Source organism: Anolis sagrei, chromosome 4, assembly GCF_037176765.1.
Source record: "Anolis sagrei isolate rAnoSag1 chromosome 4, rAnoSag1.mat, whole genome shotgun sequence".
In the NCBI taxonomy this organism is placed as follows: Eukaryota; Metazoa; Chordata; class Lepidosauria; order Squamata; family Dactyloidae; genus Anolis; species Anolis sagrei.
This window is the reverse complement of record NC_090024.1, coordinates 179,013,958-179,029,774: the sequence shown is the minus strand read 5'-3', so window position 1 is coordinate 179,029,774 and position 15,817 is coordinate 179,013,958. Positions and strand designations below refer to the sequence as shown.

General features: G+C 42.8%; 1 protein-coding gene and 1 long non-coding RNA gene across 2 annotated transcripts in view; one reads left to right on the top strand and one right to left on the bottom strand.

Moving 5' to 3' along the window:
• The window catches only part of LOC137096983 (uncharacterized), a 47,814-nt gene extending 44,610 nt beyond the window's left edge, over positions 1–3,204 (top strand). The window contains exon 3 of the long non-coding RNA XR_010909870.1: positions 441–3,204. This is a non-coding gene — a long non-coding RNA (uncharacterized lncRNA). The remainder of the gene's footprint in view (positions 1–440) is intronic.
• Positions 1–15,817, bottom strand: part of PIK3R3 (phosphoinositide-3-kinase regulatory subunit 3) — a 325,870-nt gene that overhangs the window by 88,081 nt on the left and 221,972 nt on the right. The gene's annotated exons all lie outside the window — the stretch shown is intronic.

The following is a 15,817-nucleotide window of genomic DNA, read 5'->3' as shown; positions in this document are numbered from 1 at the left end:
GTAAAATGTCATGATTACACGGGGATTGGTCATGCACGTATGCTTCTGGCTTCATATATTTTATTGCGTATTGTCCGGGTGACGTATTCCAAAACAGCTAGAAAGAAAAATAAGATCTTATGTAATGTTTGCATTTTATATATGTTTCACAATTTTTAAAAGTGATCCTATCAGTGGATATATATATTTTTTAGATCAGAGAAGGTCATTCAAGGAAACTGGGCACATTCTGTGTATTCATGTGCATATAATGTATGCAGTCTGGCATGGAAGGATATGACCAAAGGAATTGAAGGTTTAGCTCAATTTAAGTAATTCTGTAGCCTCCATAACTCCAGAAGGATCTTTACAAATGCATGACCAATGTCTATATAAGGTTCACTAGTCAGAAGGAAGCTTGACATAAGAATTCAATTCTTATTTTGTCCTTTCTCCTCCAGTTTGTACCACGATGATGATCTCCATCTTGAGAAAACACAACTTTGGGGTCTGACAGCAACCATTGTATAATGCCCAATTAATAATGTTTTTAGCTAGTGAGATAAATCATAATATATCACATTTCAGGACACTTTGTATGTATGTGTGAACATATTTTCCTGCAAAACTACATGCCCCTCTTCCCCAAAATGCAATATTTTTTGGTAAATACTATAAGACCCTTGTATCTATGGGGATACATTCCAGGCCAGACAGCAGTTATGTCAAACTGTGGGCATGGCCAAACATCACTGAATTTTCCCATTTCCATTTCCAGCACATCAAAGTTGCATTGGAGGACCTAGAAAAATCCTAGAGAGACAATTTTATCCCAGGCATCATTAAGAGAAATCATGGATATGGGTTCTGTAGTTATGGGGATCTTACTGTATACATAAAATACTGATATTGTTACTGAGAGTGAAATATGATGGCCTTTTTGCTCTCATACAAGGATTAAAAGGGTGGTTGCCATTTGTCTTTGAGGAAGACACCCTTCCTTGTCAAGGTCAAAAAAATTACAAATATTCTTTACATCTTTGCATCTTTCTGGCTAAAGGTTAAATTAAAATAAAATAAAACCTTCAAATAGGAAGGTTGAGGAAACAGAGTAAAGCCATTATTAGCAAGAAAAAATTAGAACAGTTGTCCTAATTATTCTTAATAGTAGTATTAACGTAGTATTTATACCCTGCTTTTTCTCTGACAAAGGAGACTAAAGTAGCTAACATTAAAAAACCATAACAATGTGTGAATTAATACCTACCACATATAAACATTAAAATAGAATTAAACATAGAAATATTAAACCTACATAAAAGGTAAAGGTAAAGGTTTCCCCTGATATTAAGTCTAGTTATGTCCAACTCTGGGGGTGGTGCTCATCTCCATTTCTAAGCCGAAGAGCTGGCGTTGTCCGTAGACACCTCCAAGGTCATGTGGTCAGCATGACTGCATGGTGAGCTGTTACCTTCCTGCAGAAGCGGTACCTATTGTTCTACTCACATTTGCATGTTTTCGAACTGCTAGATTGGCAGAAGCTGGGGCTTACAGTCAGAGCTCACCCTGCTCCCAGGATCTGAACTGCCATAGTCCAAATAAAACAATTAAACAGAAATATGTGTTAAAATATCTGGGAGAATAAAAGGGTCTCCAAATTGATTTGCTGTGTCTGCTTCTAGTGATGGCCTTCCACAACTGAAGCAACACCACCAGTTTCCTTCTCTATGAGCTATTTTTTGTACTTTGCTAGATAGGATCATTCTGAAAAGGATCTCTGGAAAAAGCGACAGAAATACAGAAAATGGAGGTCCTTCAGGTGGCTTGGCTTCAAATTATTTAATGCCTTAAAGGTTAAAAGCAGCCCATGGAATCAGGCTTATAAATCAATTTTTTCATGTCAGGAGCGACTTGAGAAACTGCAAGTTGCTTCTGACCATCTGCAAAGCCATTGCTCAGGAGACGCCCGGATGTTTTACCATCCTGTTGTAGGCTTCTCTCATGTCCCCGCATGAGAAGCTGGAGCTGACAGACAGGTGCTCACCCCGCTCCCCAGATTCGAACCGCTAACCTTTCGGTCAGCAGTCCTGTCAGCACAAGGGTTTAACCTATTGCGTCACCAGGGGTTCCTATAAATCAATGGGGAAACAACAGCAGATGAAAAAGTACTGGTGTGATATGGTCACAATAACCAGCTAGTAACCTTGCTATCCTGTTTTGGATCAGCTCAAGATTTTCCAAAGGCAGGCTCACATATAACAGATGGCAGCAATTCCAGTGGTAGATTACCAGATAGCCGTAGCAAGACTGTCTCTGTCCAGAGAGGGTCGCACATGGTATTCCAGCTTTAGTTGATAAAGGCTGCTTTGAGCCACTGAAGACACCTGAGCCTCCGGTGACAATGATGGATTGGAGGTACCCCCAAACTTCAGATGTCATTCTTTAGCAGGAGTGACCTACTGCTGGCAAGAGACACCAGCTGTTAACATTACTTGTATCTTCTCTAAATTGCCTCACTTTATATTGAGGCCATTCCCATGTCCTTGCCATGTGTCAGAACATCCATGAGTTCCTGTATCAGAAAAAAGGCAGGATAAAAATAATCAATCAATCTTCTATCTCATCTAGATTAGATGAAACAGGGGAAGAACTGGGATCCATCAGGCTGTTGTTGGCATCTCAACCCACATTTTTGAATAGCCCCTACCAGCAGTTGTATATACATGCTGATTAGATTTAGGGCAAAACAGTGCCTATTGAACTTAAACATATTCTTCCAAAGGGGAAAGCAGTAACCTGGCACTTCCTTCTAGAACCAGCAAGTCCATACATTAGCTACTTGTTAGCCACAGAACTAGATTCAAGCTTTCGTTGTTACACACCTTTGGACCAGGATCCTTCGCAGATGGCACTTCATTATACATTCCCAGTTGATCCTGAGAGATCTTCACAAAAGGCCTTATTAAACTTTCATGGAATGCCGGCATGTCACATTTAAAAGTGGGTCTCCTTGGTAGATTCCCCATCTTGTCTAAGACGAAAAGATTGTATCCTGGGTTGGGCACAAAGGGCTGGTTTTGGGGCAGATGCTGCTGCCATATTCACCCTAGATCACCCCTTTTCTGCCTCTAGATGCAGGCATTCAACATTTTAAAAGGCTGCTGTTACATAATAAATATCTTCCAATTTCTTCTAAAACCAGAAATTGACATCCGGACTTTTTTATTTTTGTTTCTGTTTACACTTTGATGTGTTTTTGGCTGCCCATGCAGCTCCTGGAGAGTCCGGGTGGCAGAACAACAGCCCTGGGCTTATCAAAGTTGCTTATCCCTACTGTATTACGGTTTGCTTAACACCTACTGAAAACATGCCAGTTGTTGATAATTGCTCGCAACTTCTGTGGTTTCAATTATTTATTATGATTTTAAAATTCTTTCCTACTTTTTCTGTTGCATTAGAGATGTATTTTAATGTAAACCACTTAGGGTTTTTATTATATCAAGTGGGAAATAAATAAAAGAAGTCCACTGTGACACGGACCACGAGAAGATCCATGCAGTCCATACTTCAGGAATTAAGGCCCGACTGCTCATTGGAGGGAATGATATTAGAGACAAAGTTGAAGTACTTTGGCCACATAATGAGAAGACAGGAAAGCTTAGAGAAGACAATGATGCTGGGGAAAATGTAAGGAAAAAGGAAGAGGGGCTGACCAAGGGTAAGATGGATGGATGATATCCTTGGAGTGACTGGCTTGACTCTGAAGAAGCTGGGGGTGGTGATGGCCAACAGGGAGCTCTGGCATGAGCTGCTCCATGAGGTCATGAAGAGTCGGAAGCAACTGAACGAATAAACAACAACACTGTGACATAGTACCTGCGGCTCCCATCCCAAATAATCTATTCAGAAGTCTACCACGGTTGATGGTATGGAAAGCTGCTATGAAGTCCATTTGAAACACCAAGCTCACCTCACCTCCATAGCACCTGCAGGAATTATCAAAACAGAGGAAAGGCAGTCCTAAAGCTGAAATGGAACTACAAAATCAGTTTCATCCAAGAGTGAGCAAAGTTGGGTAGCAATCTCCAATGAAACACTTGTCCAGGTAATTGGGGAGGTGGGCTAGCAAACATCTTAGATTTCACATCTCCTAGGACCACATTAAGTTTCTTTTCTCCCTAGAAGCAGTATTTTCCTGCTTTTTCCGAGAGACTGGAACCACTCACTCACTCAAGGATAAATTTACAACCTCTTAGCCAGATATCCCCTCCCTATTATAGTAATATAAAACAGGTAGAAATGGAGCCATTAGTGGTCAGCCAAATCTGTCCAAATGACAGTGCCAATTCTATCAGAAAGATTGTGTGATGTGATTTTAGGCATTAAATCACCATAGGAGGTCCATGGGATGAGTTGACTGAATATATCCTTATGTGGCCCACCCGGAAAACAAAAAAAAATACACCATCCTGGACCAGATCTGGACCTAGGATGATTTGCTTTTTATCAGTTGCCCTGGTCTGACCACCAAACATCTGAACTGCAGATGAGAAGAGCTGAAAGGCATTTGTAGAAGGAACAAGCAACATACCCACATAAATTATGCTGGGAAAGCTGCTTTATGGGACTACAGTTTCCACAATCTGCTAGGTAAAATGGCTACTATCCATGTTGTTTAGAGAATTCTATAGTTCCCCCCAAAGCGTCCTCTCAAAAGAGCTCCATTTGTGGCTCTTCTGTGTTACACCATTTCTTATTTTTAAGAGAACATTTGTTCCGTTCTTGCTCGACTCCGAAAACGTTAAAGCTGGAACATGAGAAGATTCCTGAAAATTCTACAAGGAAAGTTTACTTTGGCTGCCACAATCAATACTTTGGCCCCATCTGGAAAACTTCCCATTTATTTTCATTTTAGCATATCATATCATAGAATAAATAAATAGGACTAGAGATACAAAATAGTTGATTACAAATGAATGCACATACAACAAATCATTACCCCTTCCAGTTTAGAATACAGACAAGAAGAGCTATCTTGTGTACAAATACTCAAAAGTAAATTTCAGTTTCTAAGAAAGGGAAGAAGCAGCTTTTCTCTTCAAAAGTGAAATGTCACTGTGTTGAACTTGATTTGCAGTTTTCACAATAGATGTACGTTGAATCCCATTAGAACAGTGGTTCTCAACTTGTGGGTCCCCAGATGTTTTAGCCTTCAACTTCCAGAAATCCTAACAGCTGGACAACCGGCTGGGATTTCTGGGAGTTGTAGACCAAAACACCTGGGGACCCAGAGGTTGAGAACCACTGAACTAGAGTAACATGTCCTCTTCTGAGCTGCCGCTTAGAATTGCTTCCGTGGTCAACTGCACTGAGTCCAATCACGTAGGATATTTACAAGTGTTGTATATCACCATAAAGGCTATGTGAGGAAAAGTTGCTTAAGTTACTAATTGTTACAAAACTATATTTCAAATGCATCCTTGATTAACATCACACACAGAGCTAAATTACTGCTCCTTGTGTGCCCTATTCTGCTAGAACCAGTGTTTATGATTTTCTTTTCTTAATTCTGGATTAGCATTTTCAAATCACTCTATTCAGCATTACACTGGAAAGCACACACTGACAGTGTGTTGCCACTGTAATGGGTCTTACAAGCAGGACAGATAAACACTTGTATTGTAGATTAATAGCTAATAGATAGGGACAGAGACAACAAAGTGATCAAATGGCAAATGCTCAGGAGGATGTAACCATGGTTACTACCTTGATGGGAACAAAATTTGGCTCTATTTTATTACAATTCCCACAATCTTTTATCCAGCATAAACTCTGGAGACCAAGGTTTGAATCCCAACTTAGCCTTGGAAATCCACTGGATGAACCTTGGGTTTTTTTTTCTTTTTGTGTCAGGAATGACTTGAAAAACTGCAAGTCGCTTCTGGTGTGAGAGAATTTGCCATTTGCAAGTATGTTGCCCAGGGGATGCCTGGATATTTTGATGTTTTACCATCCTTGTGGGAAGCTTTTCTCATGCCCCGCATGGGGAACTGGAGCTGACAGAGGGAGCTCATCCATTCTCTCTCCGGATTCAAACCTCTGACCTGTTGGTCTTCTGCCATACTGGCACAAGGGTTTAACCCATTGTGCCACCGGGGCTCCTAGGTAAATCCCACAGGAAGACGATGACAAATGCCCTCTGAAAAAATCTTGCCTAAACCCCACACATAAAGCCTTAGGGTTGTCATAAATTGGAAACCACTTGAAGGCACAAAACAACAATGCACAAGTAATTTGGAAAGCTCTGGATGGGAAACTGCCTGGAGTTATGTGTAACAAACTCTAAGCTTCTTGGAGATGATGTAATAAATTGTAATATCTATAGCTATCTATAGTTATAACTATCTGCATCAGGACCCTGGGTTTTTAAGGTGAGGAGGCTGCTCCAGATTGACAGAAAGGTCATTATGGATTTTGTGTACTTGAATGTATGTTTTTACAAACAGTAAAAACAAAAATATACTGAATAATAATATTACCAACAATATGACTGAAATGAAGAAAATGACAAAATAGCAAATACGACATCAACTTATTTACAAGTTAAAATTAATACATAGATTTTCATGGAAAAGAGAAAGGTTTAAAATCTTATTGAATACAAAGATGGCTTTGAACTAAGACACTTTTGGTTAGGGGGGCTCAACTACATGGGAGCTTTGGTAGTACTTGGTATTTGATTATTTGGGCTGGGGGTATCATGCCTCCATATTCCACACAATCACATTATGAAATAACCCATGAATGCAAAATTGTTATATGTGAAGATCTTCCAGTGCTTCTAGTATATTTTTTGCAATACATGGAATACATCAAGCACTTGATTTTTCAAACAAAGAAGTCCTGGCACTCGCAGGACGAGAGGAAAATCCATAACAATCTGCCTGTTCAGTTACCCACCTACACAATGGAAAGGTCTTTTAAACCCTTCTCTGTTCCCAAAGCTAAAACTGAACTCAGAACAACGCAGAGATGGAGATCTCAGACTGAATGGCAGCAATAGCCGGTCAAACCCACTGGTGCTGGCAGCTGATTCGGAGACACATTGTTTGGCCGAGATCATTTGCATTGAGCCGAGTTTCCGTTCATTGTTTCAGGAGGAGGAATACAATGAGGTGTGTGACAGCAGAGGATCAGCTGAGTTACATATTAGCTGCATTCAGTGCGCTTAACTGATGTTTAGCTTAAAGACCATGTGAGGTTCTTCTCATGCTCTTCTGATTAATGAAATGAGGTCTTGGAACGCCTGCCTGGATAATTTAGCCTCCGCTGCTCATGGAGAGCTCATAAAAGAAAGGACTACGAATGCCCAGATTTATGTTTTCCTAACTGGTTTATTCTTCTTATATAACCCTAACTATTGTTATTCTTTTTTCTTAGCAAAAGGTATATACAAAAGTTCTTTTATTGTGACATTGTTATTTGTAAGCTACACAAAGATTAATACTTTTTCACAGAAAAGTAGGATGGAAAAATCCAAGTCAGTCTGTCTGTATGCCAAATGATTAATTGATCATTTGCTTTCCTAAAACCATACATTTATAGTATTCAAAACAACAACAACAACAAAAAGCAAGAGGCATCCTGCTTACAGTACCCTATTGAACAATTGGGAGTATTTGTATTTCTAGGTGCGAAGATTACTGCAGACGCAGACTGTAGCCAGGAAAGCAGAAGATGTTTACTTCTTGGGAGGAGAGCAATGACCAATCTTGATAAAATAGTGAAGAGTAGAGACATCACATTGGCAACGAAGATCCACATAGTTAAATTAATGGTATTTCTGTAGCAACCTACGGATGTGAGAGCTGGACCATAGGGAAGGCTGAACGAAGGAAGAGCGATGCTTTTGAACTGTGGTGGTGGAGGAAAGTTCTGAGAGTGCCTTGGACCGTGAGATGATCCAACCAGTCCATACTCCAGGAAATAATGACCGGCTGCTCAATGAAGGTAAGGATATTAGAGGCAAAGATTAAGTACTCTGGCCACATAATGAGAAGACAGGGAAGAGTTCAGGCAGCATAGGTTGCAAACTATATGACAAGTTGGGTTGTTGTGAGTTTTCTGGACTGTATGGCCATGTTCCAGAAGCATTCTCTCCTGACATTTAGCCTGCATCTATGGCAGGCATCCTCAGAGGTTGTGAGGACTGTTAGAAACTAGGAAACTAAGATATATAAACCCCATTTTCCTAGTTTCCAACAGACATCACAACCTCTGAGGATGCCTGCCATAGATGCAAGCAAGACACAAGGAGATAATGCTTCTGGAACATGGCCATACAGTCCAGAAAACTCATAGCAACCCAGTGATTCCAGCCATGAAAGCCTTCGAGAATATGAGATGTGCCTTCGGGCTATTATCCTCACCATCCACTTAATAAAAGTGCTTTAAAATAGTGTGAATGTACCTTTTGTTTCTTCATTTGATGCCATGTTCCAAATTATCTTTATGGGAAGTATGTAGGACATAGATCAAAACATTAGCTTCAGGCAAAGGGCCCTTCCACGCTGCCCTATATTCCAGAATATCAAGGCAGGAAATCCCACATTATCTGAGTGTGGACTCAGAAAACCCAGTCCTAAGCAAATATTATAGGATTTTCTGCCTTGGTATTCTGGGATGTAGAGCTGTGTGGAAGGGCCCTTACAGAGTAGGAGGAGGAACTATGAGGAGAGAGATTTTGGGACATTTTTTATTGTAGCTGGGAAAAGTGGGATATCCGACAGGACCATCTCTGCCAAACCAAGATAGTATGCCCTATGCCACCAGCAAAACAAACCAAATTTTTATTTTAAAAATAAAGTCCATGGGAAGCACACATGCTGCTTTAAAGTCAAAGCATGTGAGGGGGTGTGTGAGGAGGAAAAGCAAGCAGGACATGCAGCAGCAGCAAAACCACTTTCTTTCCCGCCTGAAGCACCACAGGATCAGATCTGTGGTGAGAATTGGGGTTACAAAGGGGCAGTCTACAGCCGTCTATGGCAGGGCGGGTTGCAAGGGGGGGGGGGGTTTCAGAGGGGTCGCCAAAGACCATCAGTTTGGTCCAGATCCATCATTGTTTGAGTCCACAGTGCTCTCTGGATGTAGGCGAACTACAACTGCAAAACTCAAGGCCAAAACTCCCCAAATCCTTCCAGTATTTCCTGTTGCTCATGGATGTATGTGTGCAAAGTTTGGCTCAATTCCTTTGTTGGTGGATGTTGGAATGCTCTTTGATTGTGGGTGAAAGATAAATCCCAGCACCTACAACTACCAAATGACAAAATCAATCCTTCCCAACCCCACCAGTATTCAAATTTGGGGGTATCGGGTGTTTGTGTCCAGTGAATGAAAATACATCCTGCATATCATGTTCCAGGACCACCTGCAATAAGTGAAAATCCACAAAATACGGATGCCATATTAATTTTAATATTTTTACATTATTTTATATATTATTTTCTTGCCCGTGCTTCCTTACCCGCCTCCTGGCCCATCCCAAGGGCACCTGCCTGCCTCCCTGGCCTCCGCAGAACCTCCGGAATCATGCAGGCAGCAGCAGGCCAAGGAGACAGGCCTTCCCCACCACACCTTAGGCTGCCACACTTCTGGGGTCTTTGGAAGCCAGGGAAGCAGGCCTTCCCCACCGCACTTCCGAGGTCTCTGTCCTCCCTGGCCTCCACTGGATGTAAATATTTAATATATGTTATTATTTATTAATATTTTCTAAAACCTGCGAAATAGTGAGTCTGCTAAAAGCGAACTATGAGGTAGCAAGGGAACACTGTATTTACATTACAATTCATAACAGTAGCAAAATTACAGTTATGAAGTAGCAAAAAAAATTGTCACCACAACATGAGGAAGTGTATTAAGGGGTCACGGCATTAGGAAGGTTGAGAAACACTGGTCTACAGGTCCAAATGACTTTTAGTATAAATTCGGTTGTGAACCAGAGCAGTTAAAGTAGGGTCCAACTGCATCAATAGTACAGTGTAGATCAGGCATTGGCAAACTTGGGCTCTCCAGATGTTTTGGACTTCAATTCCCACCATTCCTAACAGCCTCAGGCCCCTTCCTTTTCCCCCTCAGCCACTTTAGTGGAAAAGGAAAAGGAAAGGAAGTGGCCTGAGGCTGTTAGGAATGATGGGAATTGAAGTCCAAAACACCTGTAGAGAGGGCCCAAGTTTGCCCATGCCCAATGCAGATGCACAGGAGTCTTTCTTCCTACACAGCCCAGGAGCTAAATCTTGACCTTCCTGTCTACCAAACCCTATACTGCTCTGTGGTTGAGCCTCAAGAGCTCCCGCATGTGATCCCAAGCCAGCAGGAACACAGCAGGGAAATGTGTTTCAGCCCTTTTCTGGTCTGGTGAGTCACAGCAGGGAGAAGGGAAGAGAAGGAAAAGGAAAAACCAACAAACAAATGAAACCTTGACACCCCTCTTTATGCCAGGCTCGGTATGAGAAGAATCCACATCCTGACCGGATCCTTGCTGCAAACTTGGGAGTTTCCTTGCCCAGCAAGAAGGAAAAGAGACCCCTCGACCTCTGAGAATGCCTGCCATAAATGCGGGTGAAACGTCAGGAGAGAATGGTTATGGAACATGGTTATACAGCCCAGGAAATTCACAACAATCCAGAAATGTTGTATTGTCGAAGACTTTCATGGCCAGAATCACTGGGTTGCTATAGGTTTTTTGGGCTGTATGCCCATGTTCCAGAAGCATTCTCTCCTGGTGTTTCGCCTGCATCTATGGCAGGCATCCTCAGAGGTTGTGAAGTCTGTTGGAAACTAGGAAAGTTAATGTCCAGATTGGGAGAAAGAACTCTTGTCTGTTGGAGGTAGATGTGAATGTTTCAATAGGCCACCTTGATTAGCATTTAATGGCCTAACAGTTTTCAAGGTGCAACTTCTTACTGCTTGGAGGGAATCCTTTGTTCAGAGGTGATTAGCTGTCCCTGGTTTTGAAAGTTTGTCTGAGCTCCCCTGGTTTTGAAAGTTGTTCTTTATTTACTGTTCTGATTTTAGAGTTATTTTTAATAAGTTTAGATTTTCCCCCTGACATTAAGTCCAGTCGTGTCCAATTCTGGGGTGTGGTGCTCATCTCCATTTCTAAGCCGAAGAGCCGCCATTGTCTGTAGACACCTCCAAGGTCATGTGGCCAGCATGACTGCATGGAGCGCCGTTATCTTCCCGCTGGAGCGGTTATTTTTAATACTGGCAGACAAATTTTGTTAATTTTCATGGTTTCCTCCTTTCTGTTGAAATTGTCCACATGCTTAAGGATTTCAATGGCTTCTCTGTGTAGTCTGACATGGTGGTTGTTAGAGTGGTTCCAGCATTTCTCTGTTCTCTGATAATATGCTGTTATTTATTTATTATGAAAAGCATTGCATAAATTAGTATTAAACTGATAAAAATAGAAGGAGCGCAGGCGGCTAAATATCTTTTGACCAAAAACGGGCAACAGCAATGGCATGGTTGGTAGCCTCCAACAATTCTTCCTCTGTACATGAGGCAGGGCATAGTGGACAAACATACAGATGCAGACTTGTCTGTTGTGCTCCACAATCACACAAGGTGTGGGATTCTTTTAGGTAGTACCATTTTGCCAGGTTGTCTTTGATCTGCCCACTCAACTTCTGAGTCTCTTCAGGGACTTCCAGGTTGCCCATTCTTGGTTTGCCCCTGGAGGAAGACCCTCATGGGGGGGGGGTGTCAACTAGTTGGGATTTCCTGGTTTAGCTGCCCAAAGGGATATTGTTGCTGGGGGGAGGGGGGATGCCAAGAGGAGTGGTAGTTCTCATAAAGCTTTTCCTTCATTTGAGTCTACTAGGAGGAGGCTGGAAGCCATGCAGTGGATGGCTTTCACAGTGTTCAACCTTATTTCTCTCACATTTAGCAGCAACTTCCCGTCGCACATCAGAGGAGGCAATGCCAGCTAGCTTGTAGAGTTTATCAACAAGTGTAGGTTTAAGACATCCTGTGATTATTCTGCATGTTTCATTCAATGCTATGTTCACCTGCTTTGCATGGGCAGACTTATGCCAAACAGGTCAGGGACAGGGTACCTGGATTTTAGTAAGGCCTTAGACAAGGTCCCCCATGACCTTCTGGCAAACAAACTAGTCCAAAGTGGGCTAGACAAAACTACCGTTAGGTGGATCTGTAATTGGTTAAGTGGACAAACCCAGAGGGTGCTCACCAATGCTTCCTCTTCATCTTGGAAAGAAGTGACAAGTGGAGTGCCGCAGGGCTCCGTCCTGGGCCCGGTCCTGTTCAACATCTTTATTAATGACTTAGATGAAGGGCTTGAAGGCATGATCATCAAGTTTGCAGACGACACCAAATTGGGAGGGATAGCCAATACTCCAGAGGACAGGAGCAGGATTCAAAATTATCTTGACAGATTAGAACAGGGGTCCTCAAACTAAGGTCCAGGGGCCGAATGCAGCCCTCCAAGGTCATTTACCCGGCCCTCGCTCAGGGTCAACCTAAGTCTGAAATGACTTGAAAGTACATAAAAACAACATCAACAATCCTATCTCATCAGCCAAAAGCAGGCCCACATTTCCCATTGAATACTAATAAGTTTATATTTGTAATATTGCTCCTCATTTTAATTATTGCATTGTTTTTAAAGTGTTTTTTACACTAAAAATAAGATATATGCAGCGTGCATATGAATTCATGCTTTTTTCAAATTATAATCCGGCCCTCCAACAGTTTATAATCCAGCCCTCCAATAGTGACCTAGCCCTCTGTTTAAAAAGTTTGGGGACCCCTGGATTAGAGAGATGGGCCAAAACTAACAAAATGAAGTTCAACAGTGACTAATGCAAGATACTCCACTATGGCAGAAAAAAATGAAATGCAACGATACATAATGGGGGACATGTGGCTCAAGAGCAGTACGTGTGAAAAAGATCTTGGGTTCCTCATGGTCAACAAGTTAAACATGAGCCAACAATGTGATGCGGCAGCAAAAAAAGCCAGTGGGATTTTTGCCTGCATCAATAGGAGTCTAGTGTCTAGATCCAGGGAAGTCATGCTACCCCTCTATTCTGCCTTAGTTAGACCACACCTGGAATATTGTGTCCAATTCTGGGCACCACAATTCAAGAGAGATATTGACAAGCTGGAATGTGTCCAGAGGAGGGTGACTAAAATGATCAAGGGTTTGGAGAACAAGCCCTATGAGGAGCAGCTTAAAGAGCTGGGCATGTTTAGCCTGAAGAAGAGAAGGCTGAGAGGAGACATGATAGCCATGTATAAATATATGAGAGAAAGTCATAGGGAGGAGAGAGCAAGCTTGTTTTCGGCTGCCCTGGAGACTAGGACGCGGAACAATGGCTTCAAACTACAAGAAAGAAGATTCGATCTGAAGGTGATAGTATGATAGCTGGGTCTGGAAGCTCCACGCGTTATGCACATCCACAAGGTGGTTGTGAATAAGGGAAGGGGGAGCGGCACCCTGAGAGTGGGAATATAGTTCAATTTGGTGGAAGGATAGAAAGGAGGGGAGGGTTAGGATAAAGTTTAGGGTAAGGATTAGGATTAGGGTTAGAATTAGGCTTAGAGGTTAGGTTTAGGGTTAGGGTAAGATTTAGGGTTTGGGTTAGGCTTAGGGTTTGGGCTAGGATTTGGGTTAAGGGTTAGGCTTAGGGTAAGGTTTAGGGTTTGGGTTTTACCATTAAAGAATTCTTACATTCCTTCTATAATATCTGTGTTCCGTTCTGCGTTGAAGCAAACAGCGCTCCCGAAGGAGCGAAGCGGAATAAGTGTAAGTCTCAGAGCTTCTGGACCCAGCTTTCATACTATTACCTATCTGAACATTAGGAAGAACTTCCTGACTGTGAGAGCCGTTCAGCAGTGGAACTCTGAGTATGGTGGAGGCTCCTTCTTTGGAAGCTTTTAAACAGAGGCTGGATGGCCATCAGTCGGGGGTGCTTTGAATGCAATTTCCCTGTTTCTTGGCAGGGGGTTGGAATAGATGACCCATGAAGTCTTCCCCAACTCTATGATTCTATAAGTAATCATGGCTCCGTCTCTTTGGGGCTGAATTCTATGAAAAGCAAACCCACACCTCCCATTTAAATACTAGTAAGTTTATATTGGTTAAAATTGGTTTTCATTTTAAATATTGTATTGTTCTTTTATGGGGTTTTTTTTTTTGCACTACAAACAAGATATTTGCAGTGTGTATAGGCTGTTAAACAGAGGCTGGATGGCCATCTGCCGGGGGTGCTTTGAATGCAATTTCCCTGCTTCTTGGCAGGGGGTTGGACTGGATGGCCCATGAGGTCTCTTCCAAATTTATGATTAAGACATGGCTTTTCCTTAAACATTTGAATCGTATGTTGTGCCAAGGTTGGTCCATGAGGTGCTCTGTTATGGTTGACTGAGTCTGCAGTGCCTTTCATGTTCCTTGAGTCGTGCCTGGGCAATGCTGCGCTTGGTGGTCCCTATGTAATGCTACCCCTCTATACTGCTTTGGTTAGACCACACCTGTAATATTGTGTCCAAGATACTCCACTATGGCAGGAAAAACGAAATGTAAAGATACAGAATGGGGGATGCCTGGCTTGAGAGCAGTACGTGTGAAAAAGATCTTGGAGTCCTCGTGGACAACAAGTTAAACATGAGCCAACAATGTGATGTGGCGGCAAAAAAAGCCAATGGGATTTTGGCCTGCATCAATAGGAGCATAGTGTCTAGATCTAGGGAAGTAATGCTACCCCTCTATTCTGCTTTGGTTAGACCACACCTGGAATATTGTGTCCAATTCTGGGCACCACAATTCAAGAGAGATATTGACAAGCTGGAATGTGTCCAGAGGAGGGTGACTAAAATGATCAAGGGTCTGGAGAACAAGCCCTATGAGGAGTGGCTTAAGGAGCTGGGCATGTTTAGCTTGAAGAAGAGAAGGAAGAGAGGAGATATGATAGCCATGTATAAATATGTGAAAGGAAGCCACAGGGAGGAGGGAGCAAGCTTGTTTTCTGCTTCCTTGCAGACTAGGACGTGAAACAATGGCTTCAAACTACAAGAAAGGAGATTCCATCTGAACATGAGGAAGAACTTCCTGACTGTGAGAGCCGTTCAGCAGTGGAACTTTGAGTATGGTGGAGGCTCCTTCTTTGGAAGCTTTTAAACAGAGGCTGGATGGCCATCTGTCAGGGGTGATTTGAATGCAATATTCCTGCTTCTTGGCAGGGGGTTGGACTGGATGGACACGAGGTCTCTTCCAACTCTTTGATTTGATTCTATGATTCTATATAGAAAGAGGCATTCCTTCTCACCAAGCCTTCGCTTTTTATATATTTTCAACCTTGAGAAGATAGATAGATAGAGGGAGAGGGAGAGGGAGAGGGGATGACGCTTGCTTTTGACTCCTTTCCAAGAAGGCTGTCTTCTCTCTATTGATGGGAATTGCGCTCTTATCGGAGGAGTCGGTTTCAGCGAGGCGCTCGCTCCATTAGCGCCGATCTACCGCGGGGAATCGAGCTGCTTCTGCTTCTGCTGCTGCTGCTTGTGCTGGCTGCCCATCTCCTTGGCGGCGTTTGCCGGCGCTGGCGCTTTCCCTGCTGCCGCTTTGCTGCTGCCAAGGCGGTGATGTCATCCTCGACTGCAATGCGACCTCCCCTCCTGGCCTTGTGCAAAACTCCCTTAATGAGGCGTCGGTGCTCCTGGCTGCTTCCTCCCCTCTTTGGCAGGCCGGCCGGCCCGCGAAGGGCGTGCGGCACACAGATCCGTCTTTGCAGGCATTCATCTGGATTGTTGCAGCCTGACC